The 26,795-nt window shown below is 48.0% G+C and overlaps 1 protein-coding gene and 1 long non-coding RNA gene across 2 annotated transcripts in view; one reads left to right on the top strand and one right to left on the bottom strand.

The window, feature by feature from the left end:
- The window catches only part of cdh13 (cadherin 13, H-cadherin (heart)), a 480,217-nt gene that overhangs the window by 37,563 nt on the left and 415,859 nt on the right, over positions 1–26,795 (bottom strand). The gene's annotated exons all lie outside the window — the stretch shown is intronic.
- Positions 12,941–13,755, top strand: LOC139433976 (uncharacterized). The gene is made up of 3 exons (XR_011643371.1): positions 12,941–13,329; positions 13,431–13,553; positions 13,659–13,755. It is a non-coding gene; the product is annotated as an uncharacterized lncRNA (long non-coding RNA).

Genomic DNA, 26,795 nt, shown 5'->3' with positions numbered 1-26,795 from the left:
TTACTGATGAGAAGTTGGCGGAAGAAAGATGCTGGAGGTCCAGGGTCATGGTGTCCGAGTTGATGTTCCTCAGGTTCCTGAAGCGGATTTGGCGTTTGCGCATGCTGAGTGGGGATTGGAAAGAGAGCTCCATATAGATGGTCTTGTGGTCAGACACCCCCAAGTCATACACTGGCGTGTGTGGGGACATTAACATGCTGTGTCAGATTGAGGCAGTCCAGAAGTAGCAGAAACTCAGTGCCAAAGTGGCAGGAGGGGGAGTCGACGTGAATATTAAAATCTCCAAGTATGATAATATTGGCAGAGGTTGTGCATAGCGTAGTGAGAAGGTCTTGTATCTCTGGGATGAAAGCTGAGTTGGGTTTGGGTGGCCGGTAGATCAGAAGTATTGTCAGGGCAAAGGGGGGTTTACATTTAAATGCAAGGCATTCAAAAGAGGACAATACAGGCAGGGGCAGGAGTGACAGTTCCAATTCCTTTCGGTAGATGACAGCTAGGCCTCCACCACGACCAGTGCTGCAGGCTTTCTCGAAGTAGCTGTAGCCAGGAGGGCAAGCTTCATTGAGGGTGGAGTAAACCTCTGGCTGATGCCAGGTGTCCGTGAGGCACATGAAGTCCATTTTCTCATCAGTGATGTGGTCATGAATGAAGGATGCTTTATTACTGAGGGATTGTGTATTCAGAAGTTCTATTTTGGCTTTGGAAGATGTGGTGAATCTCTGTAGGGGCCGGAGTAGGCTGTAATCCACTCCACGTTTTCCAGACTCCTTCGTGTGTGGCGATCTCGCGATGCTCTCCGTGTATTCATGCAGCGGTCTCGCGATGTTTCTGGCGCGATTTGACCCCGCCATGAACGGGCTCTGATGACGCGTCAGATGTGCGACACGACAGCAGACAGAGTGGATGGATGGAATATCGGCAACTCCGTGCTGGGAATATACAGTTTGTCTTCTTCTTGGGCTTCGGTGGATATAGCGAGGCCGACGAATAAGTCCAAGTTGTTTAATGACTGAGGTGCAGGTTGGAGCGTTGGAGTGGTTGAAGCTCAGGAGTTGGGGAATAGAAAACCTCAACATGTCAACAGGTCGGGCGCCTGAAGAAGTTTGGTAGCGGTGCTTAGCAGCGAGGGCTAACAGCAACGAGACAGCTGGAAGGCTATCCCGATAGTATACCTCGCGTCTGGGAATGAAACAGAGGATTGGGAGTCCGCCTGCTATCACAGTAGTAGCGGGAGAGAGGCAAGCAGTCAGCCGGAGATAGTCGGCGAATTTGGGCGATACAGCAGGTGAGTCCCGACAGTCGTCAGGTCCAAAACCGTCAATAATCACGAGGTTTAAGATATAAAAGCACTTGTTAAACAGACTCAAGTTTAGCCATATAGCTTAAAAGCAGATAAAATAGCTTAAAAGCAGATAAAAACTCTGAGGCGTAGGAGAAGCGGCGAACAAACAAGCGCCAGCGTCCTCTCCTCTGATACTGTAATCCTCTCAATCCATAGTGCCAAGCGCTCTGGGTGTGGGTGAAAGATCGTCCCTCCCGCCTGAGACAGTATGTCCCTGCGTAGTGGGAGCTGCCACGGCTGCCCGCACAGCAGCTGATATATCTCCGCCAGCCAGTACATTGCAGGCCAGTGCGAAGCTATCAGGATAAGTGTGTGGCGTTGTTCTCTCACTCTAGCCAGAGTTGGAGTAACAGAGCCAGGGGTGGGAATGCGTACAGAAGGACCGGAGGCCAAACGTGCGCGAGCGCGTCCACGGCTAACAGTGCGTTTAAATCGCGCATTGAAAAGAACAGCTGACATTGAGCATTTTCTTTTGATACGAACAGATCTACCGCGGCTCGGCCGTAACGCACCCACAGCTGACTCACAATCATTGGATGTAGAGTCCAGTCTACATATAGTGGTGCACCTCTGGACAGCAGATCCGCCCCGAGGTTCATCACTCCTGGTACGTGCGTCGCTCTCAGAGAGAGGAGACGTCCGCAACTCCATAAGATCAGTTTGCGTGCCAGCATGTGTAACTGGAGAGAACGCAAACCCCCTTGGCGGTTTATATACAATATTGTGGTCGTGTTGTCTGTCCTCACGAGGACATGATGTCCTCTGAGAAAAGGCAGAAAGTGTTTCAGGGTGAGGAACACTGCTAAAAGCTCTAGATAATATATGTGTGACCGTTGGAGGTCTCTGCTCCAGAGACCCTTCACAGGTCGACCTTCGTATATACCCCCCCAGCCCGTCAGACATGCGTCTGTGGTGACCACCTTCCGCGATAGGACAGCACCCATAGGCACGCCCCGTACTAGAAAAGTCGGGTGTAGCCAGTGGCGCAGTGCCATTACGCATTTCATAGTGACCATCACTTTCCGCGCGCCATGAAGCGCGGGGTCCAATCTGAGGGCAGCTACCCAGCACTGAAACTCCCTCATGTATAAGCGTCCCAGTCGTACCACCAGAATGGCTGACGCCATGAGCCCCAGCAACCACAGACATGACCTGAAGAGAACATATTTGCGTGGCTGGAAATGAGCGAGGCAAGCCCTGAAGGCTTTCACTCTCTCTGCTGACAAGCGGGCTGTAAAGGGCACCGAATTCAAGAGTACAGTCTGGGCTGGAGACAACATGCTCTTTTCTGTGTTTATTACGAAACCCAGGTCAAGCAGGTGTTTTACGAGGACATTCGTCTGCGTAATAGCCTCTTGCTCCGACTGTGCGAGAAGGAGCCAATCGTCCAGATAAGTTGCCAGGCGAATACCCTGTTGTCTTAACGGGGCTATCGCGGCTTCCGTACATCGTACAAACACTCGCGGGCTGAGAGACAGACCGAAGGGAAGTACTCTGTACTCGTAACAGACACCCTGAAAGTCGAACCTCAGATATTTCCTGTGTGGTTAATATACTGGGATGTGGAAAAACGCATCTTTCAGGTCGACTGATGTGAACCAGTCGTTTTGGCGCACGAGACGCAACAGAGATGTGTGAGTGAGCATTCTGAATTTGTAACTTTTGAGATATTTGTTCAGAGCTCTCAAATCTAGTATAGGCCGAATTCCGTTCCCTCCCCGTTTGGGAACGAGGAAATACTTGGAATAAAAGCCGCTCTGACTCTGTTCGGCGGGTATTATCGATATAGCCTTCTTTTCTAGTAGCGAGAAAATCTCTTGCTCTAGAATATGGGCCGACTCTCCCCGGGCCTATGAATACAGAATGCCCGAGAAGTGAGGGGGGGGGGGTGACAGCGAATTGGGGCCTGTAGCCCCGTGTTACTGTCTTGAAAACCCAAGCAGAATCTGTGAGCATCCTCCACTTTTCGCTTCTCAAAGCGAGCGGAGATGTCACAGCTCTATCGTCTGCCCTCAGTATCTCTATTTGTTGTGTTATGGGGCCCTCTAGTGTCTGAACACGGTGGTACCCCAGATTGACAACCCCGGCCGACACTGCGCATGCGCGTGGCGGTGGTGCCTTCACAATCCCGTCTATTGTCTGCCTTTTGAGAGAGGCCGTAGCAACTCTCAAAAGAGGGGCAGACGACAGACTGTTTATTGTTTTTATTGTTTTTCTTTTAATTTGTATTGTATGACCCTTGCAGTCAGGGAATCCACCAATCCACCCAAATTATTTATTTTGAAACAACAATGATGACATGTGTTTGTGTGACTTAAACAGGCAGCGGAACTTGCTGTCTTCGATGTTAAGTCCATTTCCCTGATGGCGCGAACTTGAGGATAACGTTCTGGCATCACTCGAGGCGGCGGGAAGATGGGGGCATGTTGGCACCCCGAAAACACATGAGCATCCAACACTGGAACGTGCTCTGGAGCTGGGGAACAGGGAACTTCCAGCTCCTTCATCGAGGAGAGGAGAGGAGGCTGTCAGGCCGCCCGCTTCTTCTTCCTCGCCTGGTGGCTGAAAACCTGGGTCGGCTGCGCCTGAGCGGCAGCTGCCGGAGCCGGAGATTTTCTTGGCCAGCTCCCTCTCGCCTCGTGCCTGGGCTGGGGACCCGGGATGGGCTGTGGTCTCTGTCACTTCGGTATTTTGAACCGGGCAGGACGTGAGACAGCTTGAGTGAAGGCCTGCCGCGGGACCATTGGAAGTGGCGGCTGGACCCTTCGGGGGAGACAGAGCTGGAGAGCCTCGTCTCCCTTCCTTTTTGACTCGCACCTCAGCTGCATTGAAGCTAGAGCAGAGCCAAATATGCCCTCGGGAACAATAGGCATGTCCAGAACATCCTCTTTTTCCCGGTCTGGAAGGTTCGTCAGGTTGAGCCACCTGGCTCTCTCCTGTACCACCATCATTCCCAGTGCTTTGCCCGTGGCTTGGACTGCACAGCGCTGCACACGGAGGCAAATGTCCGTGATCGCTGCGATCTCGTCCCACACGGCAGGCTCAGGTTTGCTCGACATGTCTTCGCAGAGCTCCGCCTAGTAGGCGGTCAGCAGCGATGAGACGTTGAGTGCCCTGGCGGACAAAGCTGCGGCTTTATAGGCCCGTTTGGTCATCGCTGACTGGAACCGGTCTGCCTTTGCCGGTAGCATGGGGTTCCTGCTCGGTGTCGAAGCCAGCCTCGGTTGGAGGTGGGCTGCCACCAGCGGTTCCATGGGCGGCCTGCGGAGCAGGCCGAGCCTCTCCATACCGTCACAGTACAGGGAGGAGGCACCCTGGATTGGGGACTTGTTGCTAAAGGGACGGTCTCTCCACGAGACCGACACCTCGTCCAGCATCTCCGGAAAGACTGGAAGGAGCTGCCTCTTCGTCCTCGCTGCTTGGGGCAAGTTCTTCCCCTCGTAGCGAGATCTGGAGGTCTCCTTGGCCACTTCAGGCCATGGAATGTCCAGCCTGGACGCAGCGCGTTAACCCACGGCCTTCAAGTCCATGCTTAGGACGGGCGAAGCTGGTGTGCTCTCGCCCGGGGGAGCGGACATCGCTCCCGGCTTTTCAGCCTGAGCCGATGAAACGAAAATGTCATCCTCATCCGAGTCAGACAGGAGGAACTCAGAGGTATCCTCTTCGTCCTCCATATAGTCCAACTCCAGGACATCCTCCGCGGATGGAACCATGGTGAGGTCCAATTGGGAGCCCCAGCTTGACACAGCGCGGGGCTCCGCTCTCGCGGCTCTTGCCGCCACCGGGTCCCAGCCTGAAACGGCGTGGGGCTCTGGTTCAGCGGCTGTCGCTGTTGTTGAGCCCCAGTCTGACACAGCGCAGGGCTCAATCTCTGCGGCGGACGCCACCATGTCTTGATTGCCGGCCGGCGAATCAGCGGACATGAGGGGGTCCTGTCCCGACAAGCTAGCTTGGCGTGCTAACCGTCGGCGGAGGCTCTTAATGGTGAAGCGGGTACAATGCCCGCACGAGCCGGGGTTATCGATAGCCTCCCGGGCATGTTCCAGCCCGAGGCAATACGAGCAGACCTGGTGTGAGTCTGTGCCTGAAATCTTAAACCCGCAGCCGCATAGCCGAGCCTCCGAGTCCCTGACTCCTCTGGTGTGAGGGAGAAAAGGGTCCATCTTCGATCGCCGGGGTGTTGGCGTGGAGTGGACACGCTAGTAACAGGTACGTTACTGAGAAAAAAATCCAACCTTGCCGTTAGTCCGAAAGTAAAAAAGGCGACGGTGTAGATTTGATTCTTTAAAGAATATTAACTGGTGTGTTAATACCCTTTTTTTTTATCTCTGTCTCCTCTGGTGTGAGAGAGAAAAGAGAACGTCCTCTTTACCGTGTGGAGGCAAGAAAAAACTAGCAACATGTATGTTACTAGCTTGAAGAAAAAATCAAACCGTAGGCTACAGTTATTTCGACAGAAATAAACGGCGAGGCAGATTTTAATATTGCTCAGTCTTCTTGCAAAGCAAAAAAGTAACCGGCAAGTCTGTGGACCGTTAAGCTAGCCCGGTTACTGATACATCGAGATGTGCTCTGAAGCGAGAAGAGGTGTTTGAATGACGCTGCGTCGTAGCGCAAGCTACTTAAAGGGTGGGTGGATTCCCTGACGTTGACGTCAAGATCACCAGCCAATCAGGATTGGTGTAATGAGATTGATGCTTCTGTTTGCATACGCGTTGAGGCGCATCCCATAGTGAGACATCGAATGGAGTGTTATGAATGAGAACCAACGCTGTCATTTGAACGGCGATCAAGCCTGAAGCCACAGAGATCTTCTATTACTGTCCTTTCTACTTAGAGGAAATACAGAAATTAGTGCTGTAATTTGAAAATATCGTTGACGACATATTTCAGCGTCGACACGTCGCTACACACACGTGGGTCACCCAAAGCAACAAGCAGTTCTAGCTGTGGAGGCTACCATTAGCAGCTAGCATTTGCTCTCCGATTTTTACATAAAAATGGAATTATGGATTATAAATTCAATCATCACAGCTGGCGAAATTACAGCCTTGCCTACTGATTTCAAATGTGTGCTCTAAAATGATATTTATAAATGACTATTATCATTATTATAAGCAAGACAATAAATGCCAAAGATATGTAGAAAATAAACGTATTTGAGATACGTTCATAAGAAACGTAACGTGGGAGAAAATATGTTTCTAGCTAAACGCAATTGAGAATGCAGTTCTGTGGGAATGTAATTTTTAGGAGACAGGATTGCCATAATACATTCTGACGAAAAATACAAATTATTATGAATACAAATAAAATAAAAGAAGCCTCCCGTGAGTTACTACAAGCTATAAAGTAGATTTTAAAAGCGTTTTATAGAATAAAAGCTCACTGCTGGACGTTGTAGCAGCGCCAGGGTATGGCTGGGGTAGGCTACACCCATACCAATAAATGGCTTAGCCCCACCATGAAAAATGATGTTAAAGTAAGCAAAATAAAGTCTGTCAACTCGCAGAGTAAATTGCACAGACAGAAGTTAGTCAGATTGATTTCAGTAGCCACGGTTTTGAAAACTGTTGTCACGTAGTCCCGACGGAGAATACTTGTGCTGTAGTACAGGGGTGCACATAACTGGTACGCAGGTTATTTACTCTGAAATGCGTACCGTCACTTGTGTCACAAAGCGCATTTGCGTACCGACGTACTTGTGAAGCTTTTCCAGAAGGCGATCACCGGACGACAGAGTCGGTCTCCGTGTGCACAGACAGGGCTGCTGTTAACGTCGGTCTGTACAACGGAATTGTGCCAAAACTACGCCAACCGGCTGAGGAGGGAGACTCCACCTTCACTGTCTCCAGTGAGACCCCCTTCACTGGAGAACCCGCGCTAAAACAGCTGATCACAACGTTCACACTCTGTGGTCACGAAGTACTCCACTAGCCCCCCCCCCTCTGTCGACTTTCCTGAAGTACTCCCCCGTTGATAGAAATCAACACGTAATGAATTAAGACCCCACGGTTTAATGATTGATAGGTGTGAGGGCTGTCTTTCATTTTGACACACAGACATTTGTTATAGTAAACATAGATACTGTATGTTAAATGGATATATCCACCTTCTTTCATTTATCTTTCCATTCCCACAACAATATACATAAATAAATGGCATATTTTGGACATAGTTCGAATGGTGATTAATCATGATTAATTAATTTTTAAGCTGTGATTAATCTGATTACAATTTTTAATCGTTTGACAACCCTAATTTTAATGCTACAAATCGGCGTCAGATAAATGTAGTGGGCTAAAAAGTACGATATAGGCTGACAACATCTAGTGGAGCAGAAATGTAAAGTACCACATAATTGTATCGTAGTGCAATACTGAATGTGAATGTACTTTGCAGTTTTCAGATGCTGTGCAACTGGAAAACTGGCGAAGAAGTTGCAGAGAACTTACCTCAGGCAGTGATGTACCTGAACGCGTTCAATGAACGATCGTTCATGAACGCGTTCATATTTTGGGCGAACGTGAACTGAACGTACTGTATTTCCGCTAGATGAACGTAATTGAGAACGCGTTCATTCTCAGCGCTGTATAACGGCGTTCAAAAGTGTGTTCATTCTCAGCACTGTATTATAACGGCGTTCAAAAGTGTGCCAGATTTCATATGCCTTTCAGCCGAAAACCCAGTTAAAACACACCGTAAACAGGCTTCAAAATAATGCGGAAAACCACCCAATCTGGCAACAGCAAGCTGCCTGTGATGCGTACGCGCCTGTCACCCCTGGCTGTTGCACTAAAATATAAATATACTAAATATATCAGACTCCTCACAACAAACAATGTGGAACCGCGGAACCGGCGAGCATTGAATTAATGAATGAATTAGTATGGATGAAGCCGAGAGCAGCTGCAGCAGCACTCGCTCAGAGTGAGACTCTACGGCAGGGGTGGGGAACCTCCGGCCTCCGGCCGTATACGGCCCGCGAGACAATTTGGTACGGCCCTCGAGGTAATTTATAAACACACGCAAAAAATAAAAAAATTAAAGAAATCTAGACCGCAAAAAAATTAAACAAGCGAGTGCCTGTTTTTCCTGGCCAAGGTCAGGGTCCTTGAACACAACACGAGCCTAACGTGTCATCACGTGGTATATGTCTCGACTGACAGGGTTGCAGTTCTGACGGAGAGCACCAGAACGCCACTCCAACACTTCAGAAATTGCAGTACCGATAAGTCCATACACATGCCGCAATTTCTGCGTGTCTGTGTCTTTAGTTGAAAGCCCAATGGCGATCTGCTCATCTGTCATACAGTCAATAACTGTGTTGTTATCATTAGCATCTGGTTAGCTAGCTATGCTAACGAATATAAGAAGCTTTGTCTACAACCAGTGAGGTAAAGGCACATCTTTATATGATCATTATAGTTATAAAAAAAATAAGAGAATAAAGTAAACAGGTATAAAATACTATATGACAGTTATTAATAAAGAAGAATACAGTTTGAAAGGGTAGTGATTTGTCAAATATCCATAAATTAAAAAAAATCTGCTTACAGTTGTGTTTGGGTGTTGAGAGATGTGTCCATAGATCTCCTAATGTTGCTCTCAAAGTGCAACAAATCTTCCCAGGGGAGCATGCCCCCCGGACCCCCCTAGAGGAGGTTAGGTCCCCCCCACTTAAATCATGTTCACATGGATAGGAAACTAAATACATTTGCACACATCTTGTGTCCATAAATTATCTTTCTGTTTTGGTGGTCACGCCACACCCTGCACGTGCATGCATACGCGAGTCATGGTGAGATATCTGGATTAAGAGGTTGCTTTTTCTTTGCACAGCATGAAATGAATGAGCTGTGATTTTAGTTTTTTTAAGCAGAGGTCAATAACTTGTACGGCCCTCTGAGGATATTGTAAACATTGAAATGGCCCATTAACATCGTACAGGAGACAAATAATAGCTCGCAGCAACGTATTGAAAAAAGAACTATGAACTATAAATTAGTTCATTTTTGAAACCATGAACTTTAGTTCAACATTTTGAATTATGAACTATGAACTGAACTAGTTCATTTTAAAATGTGTGAACTGTGAACTGAACTAGTTCATGTAGAAAGTGAACTTTCCCAACACTGACCTCAGGATATGTTGTGAAATCTGGATGAAACGGTTGATTCATCTGTCTGTATTTGTGTACTGGCTGGTAGCTAATTCTAGTTAAAGTTAAAAGGGACATATGTTGCCAAAGACTTTGTAATCTTTTAACACTAAAGCATGTTAACATTCTAGTAGACACCCAAAAAACAAGTATATACTTAAAAGAGATGTATAATATGTTAAACATAACGGTAAAGATGAGATTCCAGAAGAAGATATTAGGGGGAAAATGTAATATATTAACAGTCGAAATGAATAAATGAAATGTTATCTCATTATATTTATTAAAAACATAATTACATGACTTCTCTTTTTGTACATACACTTTATGTTTAATAGACGGTGTTGGGGACTTGAGGGAGAGAGAAAGCCAGAATAGAGGGAGCATAAGGTAAGGCAGATAGAGACGTGAAGAGCCAGACAAATGTAGAAAACGGTACTGCTGCGTGGCCGTGCATACGCCTGCAGCCCGGTGGGCAAAAACAGAACAAAACAGAAGAGTTTAATCTCCACACCTTTATTCTCGTCTCTTTTCCCAATTCCTTCCCCTCTGGCTCTTTTCATTTTCCTTCCCCTCATCTTTCTCCTGCAGGGTCAGGGTTCAGCGTGGAGATAAGGGAATTGAAACAGGATCCTCTCTGCCTCTCTGTCAGACTATCTGACTATACACTGCAGTGATCAGTCCCCTCTATCTGTCCCCAGCACCGGTCTGTGTGATGAGCTCGAGCAGGAGTCATCTCTCTGGGCGCCAGTGTGTGTGTGTGTGTGTGTGTATAAACATGTTCTGCGTCTGAATCGGTGGAACTTCTGTTTCCCGGCTGCAATGCTATCTGAGATTCCCAATGGATTCACGCAGCGACCTTGTTACTTCTCTGTACTCCAGCTCCAGAGTTAAAAACATCTGTTCTGACTTTGCAAACATGCTCCCGTCCAAATGAATGGACACGAACAGCGGCTCAGAACCCGGCGGCCCAAGGATGTGTCACCTGGAGCAGCTATTTGGCTAATGAATGCCACCGTCCATCACCGAACTGTTTACAGTGGGGTAATGAATGCTACTGTCGTTCAGAGTCAAAGGACATCCTTGCGGTGAAGACTTTCCTAATGTCATCTCGGCATGTCAACCAATTATCATGCTTTTTAGTACAGACGCAGTGGCTGCTCCCATGGCAACAGCAGATAACAACACATTTCTAAATGAAGGAGAGTGTGAAAAAGCGAACTGACTGTTCGAGCTGACATGCAATTAGGATCTCTGCCATGAAACTTTCCCGAGAAGTGGATGGCCGCCCGCTAACGCTGACGCAGCATCGGCTTATGTCGCCAGTGGGGATGGGATTTTTGTATGTCATATGATGATGCATTATATTTACTGTGTGTATATGTATTTTAAGCAGAAGTGGGGGAAAATGTGTGTTTCCATTCATAAAAGGGTTAGCCTGTCAGGTGGGCGGAGTATGTGTGTTTTCGCAGCTGGTGTGAATCAGCTGGAGGAGGGCAGCGTGATTGGCTGCTGCCTGCCCAGCCTTCCAGAGAGCTACGTGGATTGGCCGGTGGGTGGTTAAAGCGAGGAGCCGGGACATTTACCGGGAGGACGGGAAAAGATGAAGCTCCGAGGTGAAGAGGGAACGGGAAGCAAGGCTCTGGACGGATCGACGAGGAAGTGACCATGAAGCGAAGGTCCACTGTGGAAGTACTGCTGCACTGCGATTTACTGTACGGCTGCCAGCTGCTGATCGACGGGTCGGTTGAAGGCAGATTTGCAACGCTCTCAAGCTCCTGATATTGCAACGCTCTCAAGCTCCTGATATTGCAACGCTCTCAAGCTCCTGATATTGCAACGCTCTCAAGTTCCTTATCATTGCAACGCCCTCAAGTTCCTGTCTTTCGCACCGCGCGCTGCTCCTATCAGGGCCAGTGCGCATCTGAGTCGGACGCGCTCCGAACTATTGGGAGACGCGCGCCAAGTCTCCAACTGCTTTCTTCCGACCAGAAACACGCTGCGCTTAAGGAAGGGTGAGAAGAGATAACTTTTAACTCCTCTCGGTCTGAGGTGTTCTTGCCCGAGAGCGGACCCATAACTATTTTAATTCGGGCCATGTCTTGCTAGGCTGTCACTGCATGGTTAAATGAACAAGGAGAGTATGGGGTGCAAATAGTGCCACTTGCAGTCATTTGCTCACCAGTGCCAGTGACTGTTCCATTTTACTCCTTAGCAGCCAGTGAGTGGGAGAGCATGTTCATTGTGTGATGTGTGTAGTGCTTTCTTTAAATAGACGTGTCATGTGTGTAGTGATTCCCTAATAGAAGTGTCATGTGTGTAGTGATTCTCTAATAGAAGTGCCATGTGTTTGCGTTATTTGCATGCTTTGTGACATTTTACGTTTAGTTGTACCATTCATGGTCCCTCCGGCCAGCAGGGGGTGGGTAGAGCAGTAGCAGCCTGAATTGACGGGGTGGTATATAGGCACTGCATCACTTGGCCTTGTGATACATTTCCATGTGAGAAGCTTGGCTGATATGGTCCCTTACTATTTATTTAATTTCTAATAAAGATTATTGTGTTACCCGATATCTGCCTGCTCCTCGTGTGTGTGGGTCAATTGGGGGATTAAAAGAACTGGGTGCCAGCAAGTGGGCCATTACATAGAGGGCTCACTCGCGACACCTTAAATGTTGGCGTTGTCGGCAGGATCTCCCTTGCACACACGGTCAGCATGTCGGTTGAGGGTAACGAGGGAGTCGCTGGCGCTGTTAATCCAGCTCCCAATGTTGTAAATCACATTATGTTACCTTGGTACATGGGGGGGCCATGGCTTCCTATATTTGAAGGGAAAACCAGAGAGAAGGTGGGGGAATGGCGGGCAAAAATTGAAATGTTTGTACGGGCTCAGGGTCTTTCGAACGATCAGATCGTTGACTTTATCTTAAGTGCTCTGGGAGGTGAAGCTAAACGGGAAATGTTACTATTACCCCTTAGTGAGCGGGACACTGGAAAAAAAATATTAGATTGTCTGACTTCATTGTATGCGGGAAGTCAGTCACTGGCAACACTGAGGGCTCAGTTCTATGAATGCAGGCAGGGCGCAGAGGAGGGAATGGGAACTTTCATTCTACGCTTTCGTGAGCTCTATCACAAGTGGCAAGCGAGGGAACCACCAGCTGAGGACATTGAAGATGAGCTTCTAAGGACACAGTTCATCAGGGGACTACAAGAAAGCCTGGTGAAACAAGAATTGAAACGACTTCTTCGTCGCACGCCGGGAATGACTTTTCCTGCTATCTGCACCGAGGCCAAAGCGCTTGAAAGGGAGCAGGCTAAAGATGGAACTGAGACATGGGCCTGTCGCACTTATGCCCCCAGGCCTCCACAAACCCAACCACCTGCCACTCCTGTATGTTCCTTAGTACCCCCACCTGCCCAGGACAGCCAGGCATTATGGGACTCCCTGCGGGCAGAGCTCCAACAGGACCTTAAAGACCAGATGTTAACACTGGGCAAGTCTCTCATGGAAGAGATGCGTGGTCAAATTGCTAACCTCTCTCTGGGGCCTGCTGACTCAACTGTACAGAGGCAAAACCCACAAGCAGGGCCCGCATTTCAGCCTAGGCCTCGTCAACCACCCCTGGTCACAGCCAGGACTCAGTTCCAGTGGGACCCCCAAGGTCGGCCAATCTGTTTAGAGTGTGGGCAGGCGGGTCACACCCGCCGGTTCTGTTCCAGACGACGCTCTGGACCTTCGGATTTTTAGTCTCCTCGGTCGCTGCCGGGCAAGCGGTCGAGGAGGGGACCCAGACCACACCCCCAACAAAGCCTGCGTTGATTGGTACCTGCCCAGAGTTGGATGTAATTATAAGTGGTGAAAATATTCCTTGTATATTGGACACTGGTTTGCAAGTCACTCTGTTCAGTTATTCTCTGTTTCAGGAGAAGTTTGGAGAAAGATTGGTCCGAGGAGACATCCCCTGGCTCACTCTGAAGGCTGCAAATGGGCTTCACATCCCATACATTGGATATGCGCTTTTGGACTTTGAGATCAATGGGGTGAAGGTAATGGGGAAGGGTGTGGTGGTGGTTGAAGATTCCTGCCTTCAACAGGAATGTGCCTTATTGGGGATGAATGTGATTGGGGACTGTTGGCAAACTATCTTCCAGGATGGCCACCAAGGAGAGGCGGCTTTCAGGTCAACACTGCCACCTGCGGTCAGCACAGCCTGGGGAAAGGCTTTTGCTGTTTGTCGACGAGTGGGCCGGGTTGGATCCCCCACCGAACTGCAGGGGGTTGCCAAGCTGCCACGTCAGTGTGCTGTGTTGGTTCCCCCAGAGACAGAAATGATTATCTGGACCCAGGTGCCCCAAGCAGTTGGCACCCCAGACTGCTGTGTTATGGTGGAAAATCTCCAGAATGATGACCAGGAGTGGAGGGTGGCGAGGACACTGAGCTGGGTAAGGAGTGGAAGAGTGCCGATAAGAGTGTGTAACCCCCATCCCTTCTCCATAGAGATCCCCCAGCGTCGTGCCCTGGCTACAGTGTCCCAGGTGGATCCTCAGGCTGTGAAGACCGAGGAGGAGTTGGTGTTGACCCACACAGGGCCATCTGCGGTGGAGGTAGAGGTGAGGAGTATAAGCAGCACTCCAGTCCCGAATGTTACTGTACCTCCAGATCATCCGGCCCTGGCATTGCAAGGAGAGGACCTCAACCATAACGAGCAGCAGCGGTTAAGTGATCTACTTCAGAGGTGGACCAAGGTTTTTGCAGCCAATGAAGGTGATTTTGGCCACACAAGTGCAGTCTTGCATCAGATCCCTACCGGTGATGCACCTCCAATCCGACAGAGACACAGGCCAGTTCCACCAGCACTCTATGCTGAGTTACGAGCCCTACTGGAAGGTATGTTGGGAAATGGGGTTGTAAAGGAAAGTTCCAGTCCCTGGGCAGCACCTGTAGTGTTGGTAAGGAAAAAGGATGGATCGTGGCGTTTTTGTGTAGATTACCGGAAACTTAATGCCATAACTCACAAAGATGCTTTTCCTTTGCCCAGAGTCGAAGAGTCGCTCACCCACCTCAAGGAGTCAGCTTGGTACTCCACACTGGATCTGGCTAGCGGGTACTGGCAGGTTGCGGTGGACCCCCGAGACCAGGAGAAGACCGCCTTCACAACACCAGTGGGCCTCTTTCAGTTTGAGCGGATGCCGTTTGGTCTCTGCAATGCTCCAGCCACATTCCAGCGGCTCATGCAACGCTGTTTGGGCGGGCAAGTAAATTACTTTCTATTGATATACCTGGATGATATCATTGTATATTCTCCCTGCTTTGATAGTCATCTCAGGCACCTGGAACAAGTGTTTGAGAGACTACACCAGCACGGCCTAAAACTCCAGCCCCACAAATGTCACCTGTTCAAGAAGGAAGTGAAGTACTTGGGACATGTGGTCAGCAAGAAAGGGGTGGCCACGGACCCAGAAAAAACTGCAGCTGTGCAGGAATGGCCGGTCCTCAAGACAGTCACTCAAGTCCGTTCTTTCTTGGGCTTTGCAGGCTACTACCGCCGATTCATCCCTGCCTTTTCCCGGCTGGCAGCTCCCCTGAATGTTCTGCTTCGGGGTACGGCAGGGGTTAAATCAACAACAGTTAAGTGGTCTCAAGAGTGTCAGGGTGCATTTGAGGAACTTAAGCGAGCTCTATTACAGGCGCCTGTGTTGGCGTATGCAGATTTCAAATTACCCTTCCTGTTGTATACAGATGCCAGTTTGGATGGGCTGGGTGCAGTATTGTCACAGGTTCAGCAGGGGAGGGAACGAGTTATTGCATATGCCAGCCGTAGTCTAAGCCCTGGTGAAAAGAATGACCAGAACTATAGTTCTTTTAAGTTAGAGTTTCTGGCGCTATTTTGGGCAATCACAGAGAAGTTCAAACACTACTTGTGGGGCACAGAATTCACAGTGTTTACAGACAACAATCCCCTGGTACACCTGGGGAGAGCCAAACTGGGGGCCGTGGAACAGAGGTGGGCAGCCCAGCTGGCAAACTTCACCTTTTCAGTCAAGTATCGACCCGGTGTGGAAAACCGGAATGCAGATGCCTTGTCCCGGCTCCCAGGGGAAGTAGATATCAAAGCAGTCTACAACGTGCCCGGAGCTCAGGGAGGTCTAGGAGTGAAGGGTCCACCAGCTGGACAGGACTGTGATCCAGGGTCTTGGCTGGAGCGCCAACAGGGAGACCCGGAGTTGGACAAAGTGAGACAATTGATCAACCAAGGGTTAAATGTGTCTCAGGTGCGACGGTCTGAGTTCCCCCAAGTGCACGGGTGGTTGCAGACATGGGATCGGCTGGAACTTCGTGACGGAATTTTGGGGCGCTGCATTCAGGAACCCGACACGGGCCAGCAGGCTTTCCAGTTGATTGTCCCAACCCAACATGCCCGGGAGCTGTGGGAGGATTACCACAAAGCGGCTGGACATGCCAACAGCGAAAAGGTCTTGAGTATCTTGCAGCGCAGATTTTACTGGCTGGGGATGGCTAAGGACATAAAGTCCTGGACAGTAGTATGCCCACAATGTGTGACAGGGAAGGCTGGTCCCAAGGTGAGGGCCCCTCTTCAGCCCATTGTATCCAGTTACCCATGGGAGGTTGTAGCCCTGGACTATTTATCATTGGGACGGCCAGCCGACACCCACCAGTATATCCTGGTTATGACCGACCTGTTTTCCAGGTATGCTGTGGCAGTGCCCACCAAGGACCAGACAGCCCAGACGATGGCGAGACATTTGTGGACCGCCCTCATCCAGCCTTTCGGGTGCCCAGAACGGTTCTTGACGGACCGAGGAGGTGCCTTTGAGTCTGAGGTAATGCGGCAGCTCTGTGAACTGTATGGCTGTACAAAGAGCCGCACTACCCCATACCATCCCCAGGGAAATGGGGCCTGTGAGCGTTTCAACAGAACTTTGCTGTCATTATTGGGCACACTAGGTGCAGAAGAGCAGGTACGGTGGAGGGAAAAGCTGCCAGCTTTAGTTCAAGCTTACAACAACACTGTACATTGTAGCACTAAACTGACTCCCTACTTTGTACTGTTTGGCCGTCACGCCAGACTGCCTGTTGATCTGTGTGTAGGTGTTGTCCCCCCACAGAAAAAGGGAACAATTAATGGCTGGGTGAGAACACACCATCAGACACTGCTTGAAGCGTATAGCCGGGTACGAGCTCATACCAAGCAAAGGCAGAACTGGGACCAGGCACGGTATGATAAGAAGGCCCATGCTATCCCCTTGTTGCCCGGAGGGAGGGTGCTGATCAGGAACTTCAGACGGAGAGCCAGAGGCAAGTTGGAACCACATTGGGTGCCTTCTCCCTATGTTGTTGTCTCACAGGTACGGCCTGGCCATCCAGTGTATAGCATCCGGCCCGAGGGGACGATGCACCGCAACAACCTGCGTCCCTGCCCTGCAGGATTATGGACTGAGTCTCAGGTGTGTCCTCAGGAAATTGATTCCCAGCCTAACCAGCCTGTATTCTTGTTGCCTTTTGGCCCTGTAGCTAGGTGGGGCTCTCAGTCTACTCCAGTCATACCAGGCCTAGTGCCGGAGCCAGAGCAGTTTGGGGAACAAGAGCAGGTCCCAGCTCAATTGGACCCTGAGCCTCAATTGGAGGGTGGGCTTGTGCCAGGGGAAGGACAAGGCCCTGTGAGGAGGTCGCAGCGTCGAAACGTTGGGGTGCCTCCACAAAGGTACCAGGTCTAAGGGGTAGTCGGGACGACCACCAATATTGAGGGGGGGAAATGTCGCCAGTGGGGATGGGATTTTTGTATGTCATATGATGATGCATTATATTTACTGTGTGTATATGTATTTTAAGCAGAAGTGGGGGAAAATGTGTGTTTCCATTCATAAAAGGGTTAGCCTGTCAGGTGGGCGGAGTATGTGTGTTTTCGCAGCTGGTGTGAATCAGCTTCCAGGGAGCTACGTGGATTGGCCGGTGGGTGGTTAAAGCGAGGAGCCGGGACATTTACCGGGAGGACGGGAAAAGGTGAAGCTCCGAGGTGAAGAGGGAACGGGAAGCAAGGCTCTGGACGGATCGACGAGGAAGTGACCGTGAAGCGAAGGTCCACTGTGGAAGTACTGCTGCACTGCGATTTACTGTACGGCTGCCAGCTGCTGATCGACGGGTCGGTTGAAGGCAGATTTGCAACGCTCTCAAGCTCCTGATATTGCAACGCTCTCAAGCTCCTGATATTGCAACGCTCTCAAGTTCCTTATCATTGCAACGCCCTCAAGTTCCTGTCTTTCGCACCGCGCGCTGCTCCTATCAGGGCCAGTGCGCATCTGAGTCGGACGCGCTCCGAACTATTGGGAGACGCGCGCCAAGTGGTGTTCTTGCCCGAGAGCGGACCCATAACTATTTTAATTCGGGCCATGTCTTGCTAGGCTGTCACTGCATGGTTAAATGAACAAGGAGAGTATGGGGTGCAAATAGTGCCACTTGCAGTCATTTGCTCACCAGTGCCAGTGACTGTTCCATTTTACTCCTTAGCAGCCAGTGAGTGGGAGAGCATGTTCATTGTGTGATGTGTGTAGTGCTTTCTTTAAATAGACGTGTCATGTGTGTAGTGATTCCCTAATAGAAGTGTCATGTGTGTAGTGATTCTCTAATAGAAGTGCCATGTGTTTGCGTTATTTGCATGCTTTGTGACATTTTACGTTTAGTTGTACCATTCATGGTCCCTCCGGCCAGCAGGGGGTGGGTAGAGCAGTAGCAGCCTGAATTGACGGGGTGGTATATAGGCACTGCATCACTTGGCCTTGTGATACATTTCCATGTGAGAAGCTTGGCTGATATGGTCCCTTACTATTTATTTAATTTCTAATAAAGATTATTGTGTTACCCGATATCTGCCTGCTCCTCGTGTGTGGGTCAATTGGGGGATTAAAATAACTGGGTGCCAGCAAGTGGGCCATTACATAGAGGGCTCAGTGTGTAGCAGTGGAACCGCAACTAATGCTCCGTCAACGCCGTGCTTTTGCTGTTGCCTGCTAAGCATTGTCAGTTTAAAAGGAAAACAGGATGATCAAACAAATCTTCACATACACATCATATTCATCTGCTATGGATGAGAGTTATAAGAAAATATATGCACCGACAGACAGGTTGATCCATAGCCGGAGGAAGATCGATGGGAAATGTTAGATGCCGAGATGCACAGATATTAGAGAAAATGAGAAGATGAGCTGAAGAGATTCTGCCTGTAAGCAAATAATTATGGGGAGTGAAGAGCGCTAAGTAGAGAGAAAGCATACGAGCAGGAGAAGTGGTTCGAGGGGGGGGAATAGCAACAGAGAGAGCTGAAGGATGAGAGACAGGAAACAGACAGAATACACAAGCAGGAGTGATCAACTGGAATTGAGAGGCAGGAAAAAGATTTTCAGGTCAATAGAACAAAAATACATGGGATGAGGGACGTAGGAGCAGCGACATGTGAGGACGCAGTTTTCTGAGCTCTGCTTGGAAGGAACATTACAAAAGTTATTTTCGCCTCTTTTCTCGCTCCCGTGGGGCAAATGTGTCTCTAAAGTGTTCAGCTATCTAAAAGTGACCGTGTTTTGATTTGGTTGTACATAAAACTCAAAAAATCCCGAGAAACCAAAGACCGAAACCAGGCCCAAACGCCGCGGACTCGCCTGAGGAAGACGAGGCCGGGTCGGCGGAGCCGCTGTCGGATACACAGGCAATCATGGCCGCCCTACAGCGGACTGAGCAGTGTGTGCAGTAACTAAGATCGACTCAACGGTGACGGCGGCTGTAGGTGAATTGCACACCAAAATAGACAACCTGTCGAGGGACTTAAGATCAGAAATCTTCAATGTGCGCACAGAGTTTACTAAGGTTGTTGAAGATGTTAGGAAGGAGAACGCAACTTTCGTAACGCGCATTGAAGGCCTTGGGGAGGGGGCTAATTGCTATGCTAACCGGGTAGTGGAACTCGAGGCTAAAGTTACTACGCTGTCCTCACAAGTAAACAAGTTGGTGGAGTCTCGACAACGGAGAGATAATTGTCGACTAGTCGGTGTGGCGGAAGGGACTGGGAATATTCGACCAGAGAAAGCCATAGCTCAACTACTGCAGGATGCTCTGAGCCTGGACTACACACCGACGCTTGACCGTGCACATAGGGGCTTGCAGCCGAAACCAGCTGATGGGGATGCCCCGAGGCCGATCATCATTAAATTCCACTACTTTCAGGAGAAAGCAGATACTATACGGAAAGCCATGGGAGCGGGGCGCATCTTCCACAACGGCAAGCGTTTCTACATCTACCCGGACTACACGCTCTCGGTGAGGAAAAGGAGGGCAGCGTTTACTGAGGTCCGGGGGCTGCTGCGCAGATCCCCTGGTATGAAGTATGGACTTGTGTATCCAGCCACACTTAAAATCACAACCTCAGTTGGAGAGCAAAAGTCATTTGAAGATCCAACCAAGGCAAAGCACTACATTGAGACAGATTTGCACCCGCAGGACCCGGAGGGAGAGTGATAATCAATATTGGGGCCATGACAGGTACTGTTGGAGCTGCAGGATAATGTCACAGCCTGTGTCACAATGACTACATTTTTGACTGTTAATTACACTACAGTTGGTTGCGCTTTATGTGTGGACTATGGACAATGAGTCAGGGAAATTACAACAATGCAGATTTTCTTAAGTTATTGTTAGGATTTGTCTGTGTTAGTATTCTTCGTGTCCTTTTCTATCTTTGGGTTTCCTATTTTATTTTGTAAAGTGTTCACCCCCGTTTCCTGCCTGTTTCCTTTCTGTCGGTTTCCCTCTCTGATTACCCAATTGTGTTCACCTGGTATGTGTTTTCTCCTCCCTCCTCACCTGTCTCGTGTTTATGTGATTAGTTCTGGGTGTATTTAAGTTGTGTGTTTTCTGTCTCTCTTTGTCGGGTTGTCTTGTGTATTGGCTTGTCCTCGGTGAGTGTTCTGTATTTGTCAGCATAGCCTTGAAATAAAGGAATTATTTGTACGTTAATCTGCATTTGGGTCCTACCTGCTTCACACACCGTAACAGTTATAGGTGTTTAAGGCTGTTAAGTTATGACCACATAAGTGCAGCAATGTCGGTGCTATGAGAAGGGCCATGTTTCATTTAAATTCATATTGTTCTGACCTTGCACAGTTCAGTCGAGTGTTTAGGTTAGTCTTGACGTGTTATATGCCTAAGAGTAGGACGAGTGTTTGTAGGGCAGTCTCAGGCTTTAAGAAGACCAGCCCGGGGATCCAGGATGGTAAGAGTTTATTTTTTGTTACTTTTGTCTGTTTTATGGTACTTTTTTGTTTTTCTATTGTTTCATGCCTTAACCCAAGATTGCACATAATGTGTTCAGATTTTGCCAACTTTCAAGTCCAGACCATGTATCCAGTGGCAGAGTTATGGCTCCTGATGCTGTAGAGTAAAATACTTGCCCATTTAAAATCATTGAAGCCTGATGTGATGTTTCTGCAGGAAACACATCTGAATATTAACTCCCAAAAGAGACTAAGATGCAGTTGGATTGGACAAGTGTATCACTCGCGTTTTGATTACAAAACCAGGGGCACAGCAATTTTAATTAGAAAGGGGATACCTTTTGAACTCTCTGAAATACTATCTGATCCCAATGGTAGATATATTGTTGCAGTTGGCAGGTTGTTTAATACTCCTTTAATATTGGCTAACATCTATGGACCGAATTGGGATGACTCAAAGTTTTTCATAAACTTCTTCTCAGCCCTCCCTGACCTCAATACCTATACATTGATATTGGGTGGTGATTTTAACTGCGTTCTCCATGCCCACCTTGACAGATCCAACCCTAGACCTGATGGTACCCTGTCAACATCTGCGATAGCTATACACTCCTTCCTGCGCTCTTGTGGCCTATCCGACCCGTGGCGGGCAAAACATCCTAATACTAAACAATTTTCGTTTTTCTCCCCTGTCCACCATAGCTATTCCAGGATTGATTATTTCATTGTAGATGACCAATTACTTCCCTTAATCCCCAGGAGCCAGTACCACAGCATTATGTTATCAGACCATGGTCCAGTACAAATGGATATGATGTTTCCTGGTAATATAGCACCCCAACGCACCTGGCGTCTAGACCCCCATTTGCTTTCATATGAACACTTTAAAACTTACCTCAGTGGCCAGATTGACTTTTTTCTAGAAATTAATGACAGCAGGGATATTTCGAGAAGTGTTCTATGGGAATCCCTAAAAGCTTAAATAATTAATGACCAGTTTAAGCAATACTATTCTACTTTATATCAATCGGAGGTAGATGTTAACTCGTCTGAAATTCAGTCGTTTATGGATTCCTTACATATTCCAAAACTCTCACCAGACTCCCAGTGCTCCTTAGAGCAGCCATTAACGGTTGGAGAAATAGAAGGCGCAATCAGACTGTCTAGTACAGGAAAGGCACCAGGTCCGGATGGGTTTCCCATCGAGTTTTATATGGAATATTCCTCAAAACTTGTGCCGGTTTTAAAATCGGTTTATGAAGAATCACTGGTTAATGGTAAATTGCCACCAACACTCTCTCAAGCGACAATTTCAGTGATATTGAAAAAAGACAAGGATCCCTCACAGTGTAGTTCCTATAGACCAATCAGCCTTCTTTGCTGTGATTATAAAATATTAACTAAAGTCCTTGCGCAGCGATTAGAAGCCTTTATTCCTACCATTATTGATAAAGACCAAACAGGTTTCATCTCTGGGCGACATTCATTTTTTAATGTACGGCGGTTATTTAATTTATTATTGTCCCCTAAATCCACAGTACGGCCTGAAATTATCCTGAGCCTTGATGCTGAAAAGGCGTTTGATAGGATTGAGTGGTACTATCTTTTTGCTGCCTTGGAAACATTTGGACTGGGACCTGTTTTTTGTAAATGGATTAAGACAATATACTCAGCTCCTACAGCCGCTGTTAGAATAAACAGTCTTATTTCCGAATATGTTATGCTCCACAGAGGAACAAGGCAGGGATGCTGCCTGTCACCCTATTTATTCGACATTGCAATTGAACCCTTAGCAATTGCTATCAGAACGGACAGTAGGATTAAGGGCGTTTCCAGGGGCAACACAGTGCATAAAACATCTCTATATGCGGATGACCTGCTCTTGCAAATGTCAGACCCAATAGAAAGCATGCCATGTGTTCTCTCCTTGCTGAATTTGGGACATATCAGGTTACAAAATTAACTTGTCAAAATCTTTACTGTTTCCTCTCAATGACTTGGCAAGGCTGGAAGATTATGGTCATCTGCCCTTTAGGATTGAAAATGAAAAATGTACTTACTTGGGTATTGAGATAGCAGGCTCGGTTAAGGATATTTTTAAGTACAATTATAAATCTATCTTGGAACGCACCAAGAATGATCTAGATAGGTGGTCGAAGCTGCCTGTCACACTAGCAGGGCGGATACATGCTGTGAAAATGACAATATTGCCCAGATATTTGTGCCCGTTTCAAATTATTCCGATTTTCATCCTAAAATCCTTTTTTGCCCAACTCGACAGCCTTATCTCTGCGTTTATATGGAATAAGAAGCCTGCACGCACAAAGAAGGCAAATCTGGAGAGGGTCAAACCTGAAGGTGGTTTGGGTCTACCTAATTTCCTATTTTATTACTGGGCAGCTAACATTGCTAAACTCACATACTGGATTACCACATTTGCAGACAAGGAGGGCCCAATATGGGCTACAATGGAGTTGGAGTCCACACTCCCAGATTCCCCAATGTCATTTTAACTGCCCCCCTTCCATTGCATGTTAAAGTAAGTGAGTTTAACTCAAACTTAGTGGTCCAAAACTCAATTAAGAACTGGGGTCAATTTAGGAAACATATGAATCTGAAAAGCATATGCAGTTTCTTGCCAATAATGTCTAATCACCTTTTTACACCATCCCTGGGCTTCTGTGTTTCGGTCACTCTCTGCAATATCTGGCAGGATGCTATCGCCTAATCCTCAAACAGCTATTTTTGGAACTGTTAATACTGGACTAGGGTTCTCCTCCCTACACAAAAATGTGGTTGCCTATGCGTCGTTGCATGCCCGCCGTCTCATACTGCTAAATTGGAAAGGAAAAAATCCCCCTTCCTATATTCACTGGATCAGGGAAGTGATGCTTGGGCTAGACTTGGAAAAATTGAGATATGCAGTGCGCGGTTTAGTCAACAAATACGACAAAATGTGGTCGATATTTATTACCCATGTTAGAGGCCTATCTGTCACGGTCCAAACTGTGTTCCTGTTTGTTCCCCTGTGTGTGGAGAGGGTGTGGTTTCCCTTGCAGGCAGCAGCCTGATTGCTCTCACCTGGCCGTCCGACTCAGCTGTCCCTCATCATCTAATCAGGACACAGTTTATCTACTCCAGTCTCCCAGCCTCCCAGCAACTCACAACCAGATTGTTTTCTACATCAGTGGTAGTACATCCTTCTGGCTGCCCATTCAGTTATCCTGTCTGCGTGTAATTCACTCATTCTGATGAGAGTTTTTTGGATGCCCAACTGGTTGCCTCAGCTGGCATCTCCACTCAACCTCTGACAGCTCCTCTCAATGCTCGAGGTCTGAATGGGAAGCTCCTGGCATGCGTTACCCATGTCACCGAACCCCTACATCTCGTCCTGTCTGGTAATCACCATGAAATGATTCAGTTCCATGTCATGTCCTCCCCTCACACACCCCTAGTTCTGGGCCAGCCATGGTTAAAACTGCACAACCCCCACATGGACTGGTCGGAGAATCAAGTAAGGAGTTGGAGTTCCTTTTGTCACTCTTCATGCCTGCGGTCTGCAATTCCCCCAGCAGAGGTCAGTATTCCCCCAGTGCAGCAGGAGCCACTCAACTTGTCCGCTGTCCCTCCGGTTTATCATAGCCTGGGAGGAGGTTTTCAGCAAACAGCGAGCTCTTTCTCTGCCCCCTCATCACCCTTACGACTGCACAATAGATCTTCCTGGGGCATCTCTCCCATCCAGTCGCCTGTTTAACTTGTCCCGAACTGAGCGTGAGGCCATGGAGACATACATCAAAGACTCACTGGCTGCTGGCATCATAAGAGCCTCTTCTTCCCCCGTCGGAGCAGGCTTCTTCTTTGTATCCAAGAAGGACCGTTCCCTACGCCCCTGCATTGACTACCAAGGCCTTAACAACATCACCATCAAGAACAAGTATCCACTGCCCCTCATCAATTCAGCCTTCGAACCCCTACAGAAGGCCACCATTTTCTCGAAACTCGACCTCAGGAATGCTTACCACCTGGTCCGCATACGTCAAGGAGACGAGTGGAAGACGGCGTTCAACACCCCACTAGGCCATTTCGAGTATCTAGTGATGCCCTTTGGACTCACCAATGCCCCAGCTGTCTTCCAGGCTCTTGTGAACGATGTCTTCCGTGACTTCCTGAACCGTTCAGTATTTGTGTATCTTGATGATATCCTGATATTCTCACAGACCATGGAGGAACACACCCAACATGTGCAGCAGGTTCTACAAAGGCTCCTCGAGAACAAGCTGTTTGTCAAAGTAGAGAAATGCAAATTTCACGTGGATTCAGTGGATTTCCTGGGCTACATCATTGAGCAAGGTCAGCTGAGAACTAGTGTTAATTTCGTCAGCTATTTCTTTATTTAGTTTTAGTCTTAGTCCCGTGTTAAATTTTCGTTTTAGTCATATTTAGTCACCTTCATCCTGTTTTTATTTAGTCAAGTTTTAGTCGACTAAAAGTCTGAGCATTTTAGTCTTATTTTAGTCAAAGAAAACTGATTATTTTAGTCTACTTTTTGTCAATGAAAACTGTTGAGTCTTTTTCAGTCATCAGATTATATAGAACATTTCAGTCAAACTAGTCTAGCCAAAACCAATAATTTGTCATTTTAGTATATATAAATAAATAAGATTATATCTTGTCCTTATTTGATGAAAAACACAGGTTGAATGATTAAGAATGCAGCTTTGCAGAGAGTATCTGGTCAGGTTTGTGGTGTTTTTACCTGTGTTATGGCCACATTGCTTCCCTTCTGATAAAACAATGCATTCGCTTTTTTTCTCCGCCTCATTGTAGCAAAAATGGGCCCAAATATCACATGGTTTCTTTATCCCAAGCAGTGGTGGCTTTAGACTTTTTCGTTGTCAGTCATTTTGACGGACAGGATCGTAACATTTCCGTCATAATCCATTATTATCCGTCGAGTGCACAATTTATCACTGACTCGCGCTGACGGGGGGGTATTCGGTTAACGCGAGTGCGTTGTTGCCATTTTATTTTCTGTTAAATAAGGTTAGTTAGACCTGAGTCTTTCACGTTCAGTGTGCCACTGCCCAGTGTAATTCAAATGTACCGCAGCACAGACACACACAGCTGCTGCCCTGCCAGTGCCGCAGCACCGGAAATGGAACTGCTGGGAGAAAAACTAACTATCAGAGATGTAACGTTATCTTTGATAATATTTCGTCTCCTCATTTTTCGCCAACGAAAGTAAAGAGAGATTTTGGCATAGTTTTTATTTAGTAAACTACATTTTCGTCGCGTCACTTTTCGTCAACGATATTGCATGATGATTTTGTTACAGTTATTGTTTACTGCCGTCGGTGCCGTCTCGTCATCGTCTCGTTTTCGTCATGGAAAAAAAGGTCGTTGACGAACATATTTCATCATAGTTTTAGTCAACGAAATTAACATTACTGAGAACAGACCCAGAGAAGGTAAAAGCAGTGGCCCAATGGCCCAAACCTTCCACCAGGAAGCAGCTCCAACGTTTTTTGGGCTTTGTAAATTTCTATCGCCGGTTCATCAGACTACAGTCGTGTTGCCGGTCCTCTCAACCAACTCACCTCCCCAGCAATCCCCTTCTCGTGGACTATTCAGGCTGAGGCTGCCTTCTCTGAGCTGAAGAGACGTTTCACCTCGGCCCCTATTCTTACGAACCCTGACCCATCTCTTCAGTTTATTGTTGAGGTTGATGCATCCAACACCGGTGTGGGGGCTGTTCTATCACAACGCTCAGTCTCCGACCAAAAGCTTCACCATTGTGCTTTTTTTTCCCGACGACTGACAACCCCTGAGCGCAACTATGATGTTGGCAACAGGGAGCTGCTTGCTGTAAAGCTTGCGCTGGAAGAATGGAGGCACTGGCTGGAAGGCTCTGAACATCCATTCATTGTGTGGACAGACCACAGGAACCTGGTCTACATACAAACTGCCAAACGACTAAACAGGCACGCTGGGCATTGTTTTTTGGGAGGT

Source organism: Pseudochaenichthys georgianus, chromosome 6 (assembly GCF_902827115.2).
Source record: "Pseudochaenichthys georgianus chromosome 6, fPseGeo1.2, whole genome shotgun sequence".
Classification (NCBI taxonomy): Eukaryota; Metazoa; Chordata; class Actinopteri; order Perciformes; family Channichthyidae; genus Pseudochaenichthys; species Pseudochaenichthys georgianus.
The sequence above is the reverse complement of the archived record's forward strand: the minus strand, read 5'-3'. Positions and strand labels throughout refer to the sequence as shown.